Raw genomic sequence first — 12,135 nt, forward strand, 5'->3', positions numbered from 1 at the left:
AGGTGGAGGTCTTCAACGAGATGGATTGACATGGTGGCTGCGATGATGGGATCAAATATAGCAGGGATCATGGAGCTGGCACAGGATCGGGCAGTATTTCGTTCTGCTGTGCATGGGGTCGCTATGAGTCAGAAACGACTCGACAGCACCTAACAACAAACAACAACAACCTTCTAGGATTTTTACAAACATTAAATGAGTTAATAAATCTAGAACAGGTAGAAGAGTGCCTGCCACGTAGGAGGTGCCACACACATATTAGCTATTATTATTTTTATTTGAGCATTTTTATTGAGATATCATTTACAAATCATGAAATTCACCCGTTTAAATTATACAGTTCAGAATTGTAAGTTCAGTTTTTTTTTAGTATATTCATAGAGCTGTGCAACCATCACCACAATTACATTTAAGAATATTTTCATCACCCCCTCCCAAGGAACCCTGTACCCATTAGCAGCCATTCCCCAATCCTGCCCCTACCACAATCTCAGCCCTAGCTAACCACTAACATACTTTTCAATCTCTAGATTTGTCTATTGTAGACATTTCATATAAATGTTGTTGTTGTTGTTGTTGTTGTTATGTGCCGTCGAGTCGGACCCAACTCATAGTGGCCCCTCCTTGGGTTTCCGAGGCAGTATCACTATGGAAGTAGATTGCCCCATCTTCCTTCCGAGGAGTGGCCGGTGGGTTTGAACCACCAGCCTTCTGGTTAGCAGTCAAGTGCCTTAGGCACTATGCCACCAGAGCTCCCTTCATATAAATAGGGTTATATAATATGTGGTCTTTTGTGACTGGCTTCTTTTACTTAGCATAACATTTTCAAGGTTCCATCCATGTTGTAACATGTATCAGAACTTTATTCCTTTTTATGGCTGAATAATATTCCACAAGGAGCTCTGGTAGCATAGTGCCTAAGGCATTTGACTGCTAGCCAGAAGGCTAGTGGTTCAAATCCACCAGTCACTCCTTGGAAGGAAGGTTGGGCAATCTACTTCTGTAGTGATACTGCCTTGGCAACCCAAAGAGGGGTCACTATGAGTCGGGTCCAACTCAACGGCACTTAACAACAACAACAACAATATTCCACATGCTATTTATTCATTAACCAGCTGACGGACAATTAGGTTGTTTCCATCTTTTGGCTATTATGCATAATGTTGCCATAAACTTTCACATCCAAAGTTTTGTGTGGACGTATGTTTTCAATTCTCTTGGGTATATAGCTAGAAGTGGATCCCTGGGTCACATAGTAAATCTGTGTTTAACTTTTTAAGGCACTGCCAAACTGTTTTGCAAAACAAATGCATCTTTTTACATTCCTACTGGGAGTATATGAAAGTTACAATTTCTTCACATCCTCATCAACACTTGTTATTGTCTATCTTGTGATTATAGCCATCCTAGAATGTGGGAAGTGGTATCTCATTGTGGTTTTGATTTGCATTTCTCTGGTGGCTAATGATATTAACCATCTTTTCATGTGCTTTCTGGTCATTTGTATGTCTTCTTTGGTAAAATATCAATTCAATCCTTTGGTCATTTTTAAATTGAGTTGCCTTTTTTTTTTTTAATTGATTGGTAATAATTCTTTATGTATTCTGGATACAAGTCCCTTATCAGGTACATGTTTGCAAATATTTTTCCCCACTCTGTGGGCTTTCTTTTCACTTTTTTTTGTAGCTATTACTTTTAAATATAAATTGATAGCTTCACATGTGATAAAGTGTACAGACTGTATTGGAGAGGCAGAGATCTAGAAATTAACTGAGAGATAGCCTTAGGTACACTATCCTGCTCTACTGCTCGCCTTTGAAATTAAATCCAAAACAGATCAAGCATCTACTTAGTGCCTGACACTGTGGAGAATAAGATCTGGCCTTTATCCTCCAAGAGCTTGCTAACACAGAGGTAAGAGAAGGTGCAAACATGTGCAAACTTAAATAATTATAACATGTTTAAATAGTAGTTCAAGACCACAAGAGAAAAGATGCCACAAGGCATTGTATGATTAACTGCCAAATAAATTGCATGGGAAATAATTGCTATGGGAACTCAAAGGAGGGAGAGAACATGGGGCTGAGGTGGACTGGGAAAGTTTTAAGGAGGAGGGTTTCTAAGTGGTCTATAATTGACTGCAGCCATGCCTACGTAATACTGAACAAAGACTTGGAGAGAAAATAATATTGACTCGGTTTTAGGTGAAGTGTCTTAATGATTAAACTGATTACACCATTTCATTTCAACCTCTGCAGAAATCCTTATGTTCTCTTCTTCCCTATGAAGACTTACGTGGTGGCCTTTTCCTAATCCAAACATCACAAATTAGCAGCTTATATGCCACATCTGGCTCACAGGCACATTTTGTTTGGCCCATTTTTTTTTAAAGGAATTAGTTGCCAAAAATGAGTAATGTGCAAATTTCACATAAAATATATACTTCCAGTTTTCTAGAAAAATCAAAAGACCTGGCAACCCTGGGTTGGAGCATGCACTCTCTAAAATCACGGCCTGGTTCACCCCTGCTTGCACCTGGACTTTTCAGTTTGAGACTTAATAGAATCACAGATCTTATCTTAAGAGTGCATCTGTTTCAGTTCCCTGCCTTTGTGTGTGTGTGGTATTATTATCCTTAAGTTACAGAATATCAACTAAAACCTATAGAGGTTGTGACTTGCCCAAGGTCACAGATCTTTTAAGTGGAAGAGGGAGATCTAAAACCCATGTTTTCTATTTCTCAACTCACTGTTGTTTCAACACCACATCTTTCCAGTCTAAGAGCATATTGTTTAGTAGCATTCTTCTGGCCTCTTCCAATTATTGCTTTGTGTTGTTGGATAGTTTTTGCTATGACAGTCACAGCTTTCAAACTACATTTTAATATCCCAGATAGCAGGGAGGCCCACATCATGTTCTATGAATGCCCATAACATGGAACATGACGCTTTGCACTTAATAGGCATTGAATAGGTATTTGGTAGGCGCTCTGGTGGCGTAGCACCTAAGGCATTTGACTGCTAACCAGAAAGCTGGAGGTTCAAACCCCCCAGCCACTCCTCGGAAGGAAGGTTGGGCAACCTACTTCCGTAGAGATACTGTCTCAGAAACCCAAGGAGGGGTTGCAGTGAGTCAAATTGACTTTATGGCAGGGAGTAGCATTAGTAGTAGTAGGTATTTGTTAACATATTAATCAATAGGATTGGGAAGAAATCATTGTGTAACCCTCCTTAAAACCTTGGATGTGTTAAAATGTGCTTATTGTTCAGAGACAAATAACCCTGACACCTTCAGAAGTCTTATCTATACAATGACTTGGTGGGGTAAGCTGCTTGGAGTTGATAGGCTACCTAAAGGATAATCGTTACATATTTAATGCACAGCTTTTCATCCTAAATGGAATGTATCAAAGGAAGGAATGAATAATTTGACAAAGAAACCATTTCCTGATATGGGGAGGGCCAGGTAGGAGACTATATACAAGGCAGACACATGTTCCTGTGATGTATTTTGCTTTATCTTGGCTGTTTTCTGAGTGATAAGAGGAAAGATGAAGTAACAACAGTTGTACTGAAAGTGATCTAAAGTCTTGCCTTAGAAGACCAATGATTCTCAAACTAGAGAGGGCATCAGTTTAACCTGCAGGGCTTATTAAAACATACATTGCTGGGACTTGTCCCCAGGATTTCTGATCCAATTAGGTCTGAAGTGAGTGGGCCCCAAGAATTTGCATTTCTAAAAAGTTCTCAGGTGATACTTGTGTTACTGGTCCAGGGACTAGACTTTTTAAAAATTCATTGTCTTTAGAGAGTAGTTAGAGAGATTGGAGTAACAATCAGCAACCAGAAGAAAAAAATGACCAAGGGTGAAAGCATGTGATGTACACAGTGTGAAGAGCACAGACTGGCCAGAGAACCAGAAGAACTAGATTCCAGTACCAGCGGCATCCTCTTAAGCAGTGCCCAAAGCCTAGTAAGTACAGTTTAACCCACATGTTCCTGATTTATTTTACAAGGGTTTCCCAAATTATACACTATGGAGCATTACAAGATGTTAACAAGCATTCAATTGAGGGGAAAAGGAATTTATGGCCAAATAAGATTGGAAAATTTTGAGTTAAACCAAACAGAACAGGGTTCCTCACTACAAGACTTCTCAGAGCCTTTAAAATGTTAATATACACTGCAAATTTCCAAAGGGAGATATAATATGCTGAATTTCTCAGACTTTATTGACCAAGGATCTTTTCTTTATTAACACTTGGCTAGTTTTCTGAAGAACATGGCTTAGGCAACATTTATTGGTTTATATCCAGGCTGCCAAAATATTTTATCAGTGAGTGAGGCTGCTTGAAACAGTAGAAATAGCACTGGACTGGGAGTCAAAAGGTCAAGGGTTTTGCCGTTTCTGGCACTTAATTTTATCTCCAGTGACTTGCTCCTATGAAGATAGGTGTAACCAAAATTTATCATTCTTTTACAAGTGGTAGCAGCCAGCCCAAAACACATGTTTTATCTAGAATTCACCGTACCCTCAGAGGTAGTCAATCTTCAAAACCAGAAGAGTGAGAAGACTTATGCTGAGGGTTTGATAGGAAGTAAGGAAGTGAGGGAAGAAGGGATGAGGAAAAGAAGGAAGGACAAAAGAAAGAGAAAGTCAGATCTTTGCAGACCATGATTTCAACTGGAATGAATGGGCTGAGAAGCATAGACACATTCTGTGTTTGTTTGATTCCTGGCTCTCAGATAAAGTTTTGTTTCAGCAAGAACACTGAGTCAGCTTGTTTGTTTACCAGAGAGCATTGGAAGTGTGTCTGTCCCCCAATTATTTATTAGTTACTTTTTTTTTCCACTTGAAGTAAATACAAACTTGGAGAAACATTGCAAGTTGTATGTGGCAGGATGCCACAACATATCTATATTGATATAGAGATAAAATGCATTTCCACTTTAAATAGTCATTTGAAAAGAAATTGATTGGATTTAAGACTCAATTAATGCTGGCTGAATTCCTACAAAGTACATAAATACATGTAACATGGAGCCCTTCACAGACCCATGGTGAAAATATCTTTTGAACACAAAAACAATACAAAATCTTTGTCATCTTTCTTTTTAAATTCTTATTTAAAAGTGAAAATATTTAATAGTATAGAAAAATATATCTTTTAACAGCTCTGTTTACCTATTTTATTGCATAGAAGAGTGGCAAAATGTTAACTAAAATGCCAATGGTTGGGCCTACTTGAGAAACAGCAATTCACAAGTAGCTTTTTAACCTTTTATCTTGAAATCAGATCTGTGTACATCTTGAAGTTAGGTGAACTGAATGTGCCCAAATGGCCTCAGGGGAGTCCCCCCCGCTGTAAACCCAAAAAGCACAGAGCTCAATACAAATTGCACTTGCTGTCATATGGCAGAATAGAGAGGGCTCTGTCTGTCAGGTTCTCAGACCATGTCTAGCTTCAGGAGGGCTTGAGCTGTATTGATTGAATTGTCCGATCACTCTGGCCAAGCCGCTGATTGATCCAGTCAAACAACCTTATCAGTCAAGTCAAGAAGGTAAAGTTGTTTTTTCATCTAGGTTTTGACCTTAAGAGTTTCCAGGGAAGAAGCCCCCTCAGCCTCCCTTGTAAACGCCTTCTGCAGTATGCCTCTCTTTCCCATGGCTACTGAGCATGATTTCCTCTTGAACTAGCTCTAATGGTGAACAGCAGCTGGCTGTCACTCTGTATATGCACTTTTTGTCAACTGAATCATGGTTATTCAGGACAGCCTCAACATCAAAAGAACCTGGTTCACTCTGAGATGAAGAGTGGGGAGAGTGATTTTGAAGCTCCTTCTCTTTGCCTATGTCTTCCCTTCTATAATTTTCCGCTGCTTTCTATTGATCGGCAGTTTCAAATTGTGTGCTAAAAGCTCTGCTCTTCCATGCTGCCTTTCAGTGTTTCTATTGAGCTTTTCAGGTTTTGCTTTTATAAAATGAAATCCCCTTGTTTGGTTTTCCCTGCATTCACAGTAAAGCTGTGAATGTCCACTAACTTAATCCAGAGCTACAATTGAATAGTATATTAAGAGTACATGTGACGGCCACGTGGGCCCTGGCCCACTAAATTCATGGGCAAGTCATTGTTTCCCCAACCATCGTGCTCAGGGCACATGAACATGAATTAGTAAGTCCTAATTTAGACTAAATATTTTTCTGATAAGTGGTGATTTTCTCCCCTTTCTAAGTTTTTTTAAAAATTTTTTATGGTAACCACAGTTTTCTACATCATTACTGCAACCTCAGTACTGTTTTAATGTAGAAAATTTGCCAATTTCTACCCCTGGTCTTTGCTTCATGGTATGGCAGAACCATTTTAAGAATACTTTCTGTCATAGTTTTCCCTTCCTTTTTTTCTTTGATACCTATTTTTTTTTTGGAACACAATTCAATTCATGAAAAAGGGCATTGAAATGATTTTCTCTCTCTCCCTTTCCCCCTCATATATGGTCATGGGTATATACCCTTTTGCCTACCCAAACCTGATCATTTTGCCTGTCTACCTATGTACCCACTCATAGATTAAGGTTTGCTACTACTGCTAATACAGTATCGCATATGTAAAAGCATTTCCTTTTGTTATCTAAACCTCTTGTGCACCTCTCTGTGTCTTCCCTTTCCTTAGTGTATTGTGCTCACCACTCATTTTTCGTATATTGCTTTTCCCTTCATTTTCTCCTACCATTTTTAACTTCTGGTTGCTTCCATATATTCCCTCATAACAAGGACATACAAGCTGCTTGTCTTTACTGAGAAGCCATCTACATACACAAAGCCATAACATGCAGAGGGAAAGGAAACACTGTCAACCCTCTCGTGCCACACACCAAGATACTGGCAAGTAGTACATGGTCCAAATAGCCTGGTCATTGAACAGTATCATTCCCTCCTCTTTTATTTACCCAGATGTTTGGCATCATGTAGATATGGCCACTTTTTGCCAGTTATTTTGTCAAAGACTTAAAAATGTATGAAAATTATGCTTCTCCTCTGATGAACAATTATCAATGAACTATCTGTTCAGAAGAGGAAAAAAAGATAATTTCACTTAAAAAGACGAATAATACTAAATGACGATAAAATTCTCATGGGAGCATTTTTTACATTCTCATGAATCACAGATGAGTTTATTATGATCCATGCTTGTAGGAAAGAATGACAAATGAATTCGTATTGATTAGGCATTTAAAATATCATGTCTAAAAATGTACAACATCGCATTAAATATCAGGCAATTATTCATCTACCAATTTCGAATATAAGTGGAAGGAAATGGGGACAAATGCCCAAAGTGTAGTGAAAGATTTAAGTGTTCAGCTTTTTACCATAAACTTTTAAGATGCTAAAAGAATACATTAATCCATTCAGAAGGCCTCATGTAAGTTTGTCATTTCGGTCTGAATTTGATTGGAAACTTATAGTTGGATATTGTACTTGGAATATGTTGAAGATACTCATGGGTTACAGCAAAGTTCCTCAATTGATATACCAGAATATTGATCACTTCAACCTTCAGAGAGACTGGGAGGGGCCTGGAGCAGGAAGGGCCCTTGGGTCTTAAAAATATAATTTTCTATGTTTTAAGATATTGAAAAGCCTTGTTGTTGTTGTTGTATTGAAAAGCCTAGGAAGCATAAATGAAAAGATTGGGTGATATGTGTGTGTGTGAATGTGAGTGTGTGAACTGGGGTTGAGGGGATTGGGAAGGATTAGGAATCATATGGCTGAAGATGTGTCCAACAGATGTAAAAACTGGGGCTCTAGCCTCCTCTCTGAAACTTCTTTACAGGGGCATGTGTTTGCGTGAGCCTTGCTTCTTGGATTAAGAACACATATGCACAGTTTGCACATTGCCCTTCTATTCCTAGGCCTGCTTCTCATCAGAGATTGCATTTCCCATGAAAACGTGGAGACAGTAGAGAACTTAAAAGGTCTGGTTATGGAGTCCAACCGCTTAGACTCAAATGCTGGTTCCATTACTAATTAGGTGGGTCATCTTGGGCCAGTTAATGTCTGTGACCCTCACTTTCTGCTGTGGAGTTGATTCCCACTCATGGTGACCCCATATGTGTTAAGGTAGAACTGTGCTCCATAGGATTTTCAGTGGCTGATTTTTGGAAGTAGATCTCCAGGCCTTTCCTCTGAGATGCCTCTGGGTGGACTCAAACTTCCAACCTTTCAGTTAGAAGTTGAGTGCCTTAACCTTTTGTACTACCTAGGGGCTCCTTCCTCACCTATCATCAAACCAAAACCAAAACCCATTGCCACTGAGTCCATTTCAACTCCTGCTGACCCCATGTATTACAGAGTATAACTGCTCCATGGGGTTTTCTTGGCTATAATCTTGATGGAAATCTTTGCCATCACTATATGGGTTTGAACTGCTAACCTATCAGTTGCCAGCTGATTGCAAACTCCTTCTGCCACCCTGGAGCTTTTCCTCACCTATGTTCTTGTTATGCTGTTAAGTGCTATTGAGTTGGCTCTGACTCATAATGACCTTATGTACATCAGAACAAAACACTGCCTGGTAATGTGCCATCCTCACAATCCTTCCTTTACTTGAGCCCATTGTTGCAGCCACTGTGTCAATCCATCTCGTTGAGGGTCTTCCCCTTTTTTTGCTGACCCTCCATTTTACCAGGGAGCTCTGGTAGCATAGTGGCTAAGGCACTTGACTGCTAACCAGAAGGCTGGTGGTTCAAACCCACCAGCCACTGCTCAGAAGGAAGATGGGGCAATCTACTTCCATAGTGATACTGCCTCGGAAACCCAAGGAGGGGTCACTATGAGTTGGGTCCGACTTGACGGCACATAACAACAACAACAACCATTTTACCAAGCATGATATCATTCCCCAGGGAATGGTCCCTTCTGACAACTTGACCAAAGTAGGAGAGACAAAGTCTAGCCATTCTCACTTTGAAAGAACATTCTGGTTGCTCTCCTGGCAGAGAGTAGACATCTAGTAAATATTGGCTATTATGCTTATTAAAAATTTCTTTACTTATTCATTGGTTGATCTTCATTCTTGGTCCTCACAACAACCCTATGAGGCAGATACCGTTATTCCTTATCTCCATTTTACAGGTGGGGCGGCTAAAACTCAGAAAGAAGAAGTAATCTGCCCAAGGTCATATAATTAGAAAAAGCTGAAGGCAGAATTCAAGCCCCTCTTTCTCTTACTCTTAAATCTCATGGTTTTGGCTCTTTCATCACCACACCCCCACCTTTTAATGCTTCTAAAGTTTATTCAGACTCATAGACACAATAGCTAAATCACACTTCTCTTTAAAAGGGAAAGGCATCTTCTAGAAGTCATCCTCCTTCTCTCCTTATCCTCCCCTTGATCTACCCTGGCCTGAGAAATGCTTGGCACAAAGCTATACTCAGGGACAGCAGAGGTCAAAGGGCAAGAGTACTGGTTGGAGGAAGAAGAGGCTTTCCCAGCTCTGGCACATGCACTGGGTCATCGTGGATGACCCACTTAACCTCTATGAGCTCCTGTATCTTCAACTGGAAAATAGAATCTGTAAACTGTAACACAAAGGTTGATTCTGTAACATTTTACTTGGCCTTGTTGGAGGGAAGGCCATCCCTCTATACATCTAGTCAGCATAAAGGTGGCCCCTGGGGGCTGTGTGTAATTCAGGTGGTGTATGCCAGTCGTGGGCTTTCCCAGCCTTGCAATCTCAGACCCTGAGCTATTCAAGACTGCCTGCAGTGATGGGCTACTGGATCTGGAACAGTGCAGTGCCAAAGAACCTGCTCAGTTCAAGGGCAACTTCTGGGTAACTGTCATACCATTTGACATGGGCTGCTTTGTTGGACTCAGCCTGAAACTTTTGGTGTGAGCTCAGAACTGGCCTTTCTTCTTGGATCTCCTCTAAAATTCTATGGTGCCTCCAGCTCAGAGGGGGTTCCACTTCATGCCTGGCCTCTGCTAATCCCAGCCTAGGAGGATAGTAAAACAGAGCTTTTCTATCAGGGTCCATGTTAAAGAGGATCACAAGGCTGTGAGAGACCTCAAGTCTTGTCTTTTTCCCCTTCACTAGAGCAAAGGATGCAGGTGTTTGTTTTCCTTTTCATCAACAACAGCAGCTTCCACTTCTCAGAAGGCATACTTTGTACCTGGATCTGTGGTAAGCCCTTTGCTTACATTCCGTCATTAATTTTCCCACATTCCTGTAAAAGAGGTACCATTTTGTCACATTTTACAGAAGAGGAAGAAGCTCAGAGGATGGAGGTGACTTGCTCAGATTCACACTGACAGTAATTGGTGCAGCCAGGATTCACATGGTCTAAGTTATGCGGCTACCTCTTTCCCCACCTGATTTCAGTCACACAATACTGTGCATGTTTGAAGGATGGACACAGGTGAGAGAAGGAAAGGAAATTTATTGTCTCCCTGGAGTATCATAAGGAAGTTCCAGAATCTACTGGAAATGAGAATGGAGTAGGCCTATGTGAATTGCCTGCATTTGCCTAGGGCATTTGAAATGCAGATTGCAGTGGTTTGCCCTCTTGGAGGGGTTCCTGCTTGCTTAGCCATAAACTACAGCAGCAAAGGCTACAAAAAGAGAGCTCAAGTGTCCCCTCTTTATGAGGCAGTGGTGCTTTAGTGGTACAATTCTCGCCTTCCACTGGAAGACCCTGGCTTGATTCCCAGCCAGTGTACCTCAAGCTCAGCCACTACCCAACTGTAAGTGGAGGCTTGCAGGTTGCTATGAGGCTGATTGGGTTTCAGTGGAGATTCCAGTGTAAGACAGACTAGGGAGAAAGGTCTGGCAATCTATTTCAAACAATTAGCCAATAAGAACCCTGTGGATCACAATGGTCTGATCTGCAACTGATCATAGGGGTGGCACAAGACCAGGCAATGTACAAGGGTTCACCACGGGTCAGGGGCTGACTCCATGGCAGCTAACATTAATAGTATTTCCCCAACATCTGGGCTCTTAAGCACAGGGTCCATATAGGCAGGGATTGTTCCTGATAGTAGGGCTCATGGGAGAATCCATCAAAGAGCACTCTAGCCTTCCAAACAGAAAGACATGTTCAAAAGAGCAGACAGGTGAAGTGAACATTTAACATTTTTTTTTCTCACCATCTGATATCAAACTTGCTTCTTATGTTTGGAAATTCTGGCCTGGTCTATTTTATGCTCCTTCATCCCATCAATCCTGAGTCAAGGCACAGTGCCTAGTGTACAGTATTACTCCATATATATTTGTTGCCTGAATGAATGGGGTCAAACCCAAATCTGTTTGACTCTAAAATCCATGCTTTAAAAAAATTATGATGAAAATGTTTGAACACACAAAAAATTAGGTAGAATAGTATAATGAACCCATATGTACCCATCACCCAGCTTCAACAAGTGTCAAGATTTTTTATATTTGCAAAAAAAAAAAAGACCTGGAGACTTCCGGTAAGATGGAGGAATAGGCAGACAAGTGACACAGACCCTCTTTAACAAAGAAAAGAAAAACCAATTGGCAGAGATACAGAAGATAATCCTGGAACCCTGAGCTTTGAAAGGAACTATACAGAAGTGGATTAGGCACCAACTAGTGGAAAACCCTGAAGGAAAACAGTGAGTACAGACATGGTAGGAGCTGCAGACTGTCAGCTATTCTGACGAGACCAACAGCCTGAATATTTCCAAGTGGTGTTGGGACCTGAAAACTGACCTAAAGATCAGTCTTGGTAACAAAGGGCTTCAGAGAAAACTGCTCTGGTGGCCTATGACTAGGAAGGAAAACAGCAAGGAAGGAGACAACCTGAGCTATGGACTTTCTGCTGCCCAGAGGGCACAGCCATTTTGAATGTTTACAAGTGGCAACCATTTCGAATTTTAAAGTGATAGCATTCTCATTTGGATTCCAGGGACCTAAGAACAGGGTCTGTTTTCCAGGGTCAGCAAGGACATATGAGAGGCTGACAAAGGAAAGGAGACAGGTGGTGAGTGTATAAGTGCTGTCAACTAGTGAATAGAGGAGCACAGCACAGTACCCTGCCTGTATAGATAACATACAAACAAAAAAAAGAAAATGAAAATTGTGGGCAAGTCACTCCAACATATAATCA

This window comes from Orycteropus afer, unplaced genomic scaffold (assembly GCF_000298275.1).
Source record: "Orycteropus afer afer isolate SDZICR_OR568_19922 unplaced genomic scaffold, OryAfe1.0 scaffold00352, whole genome shotgun sequence".
NCBI lineage: Eukaryota > Metazoa > Chordata > Mammalia > Tubulidentata > Orycteropodidae > Orycteropus > Orycteropus afer.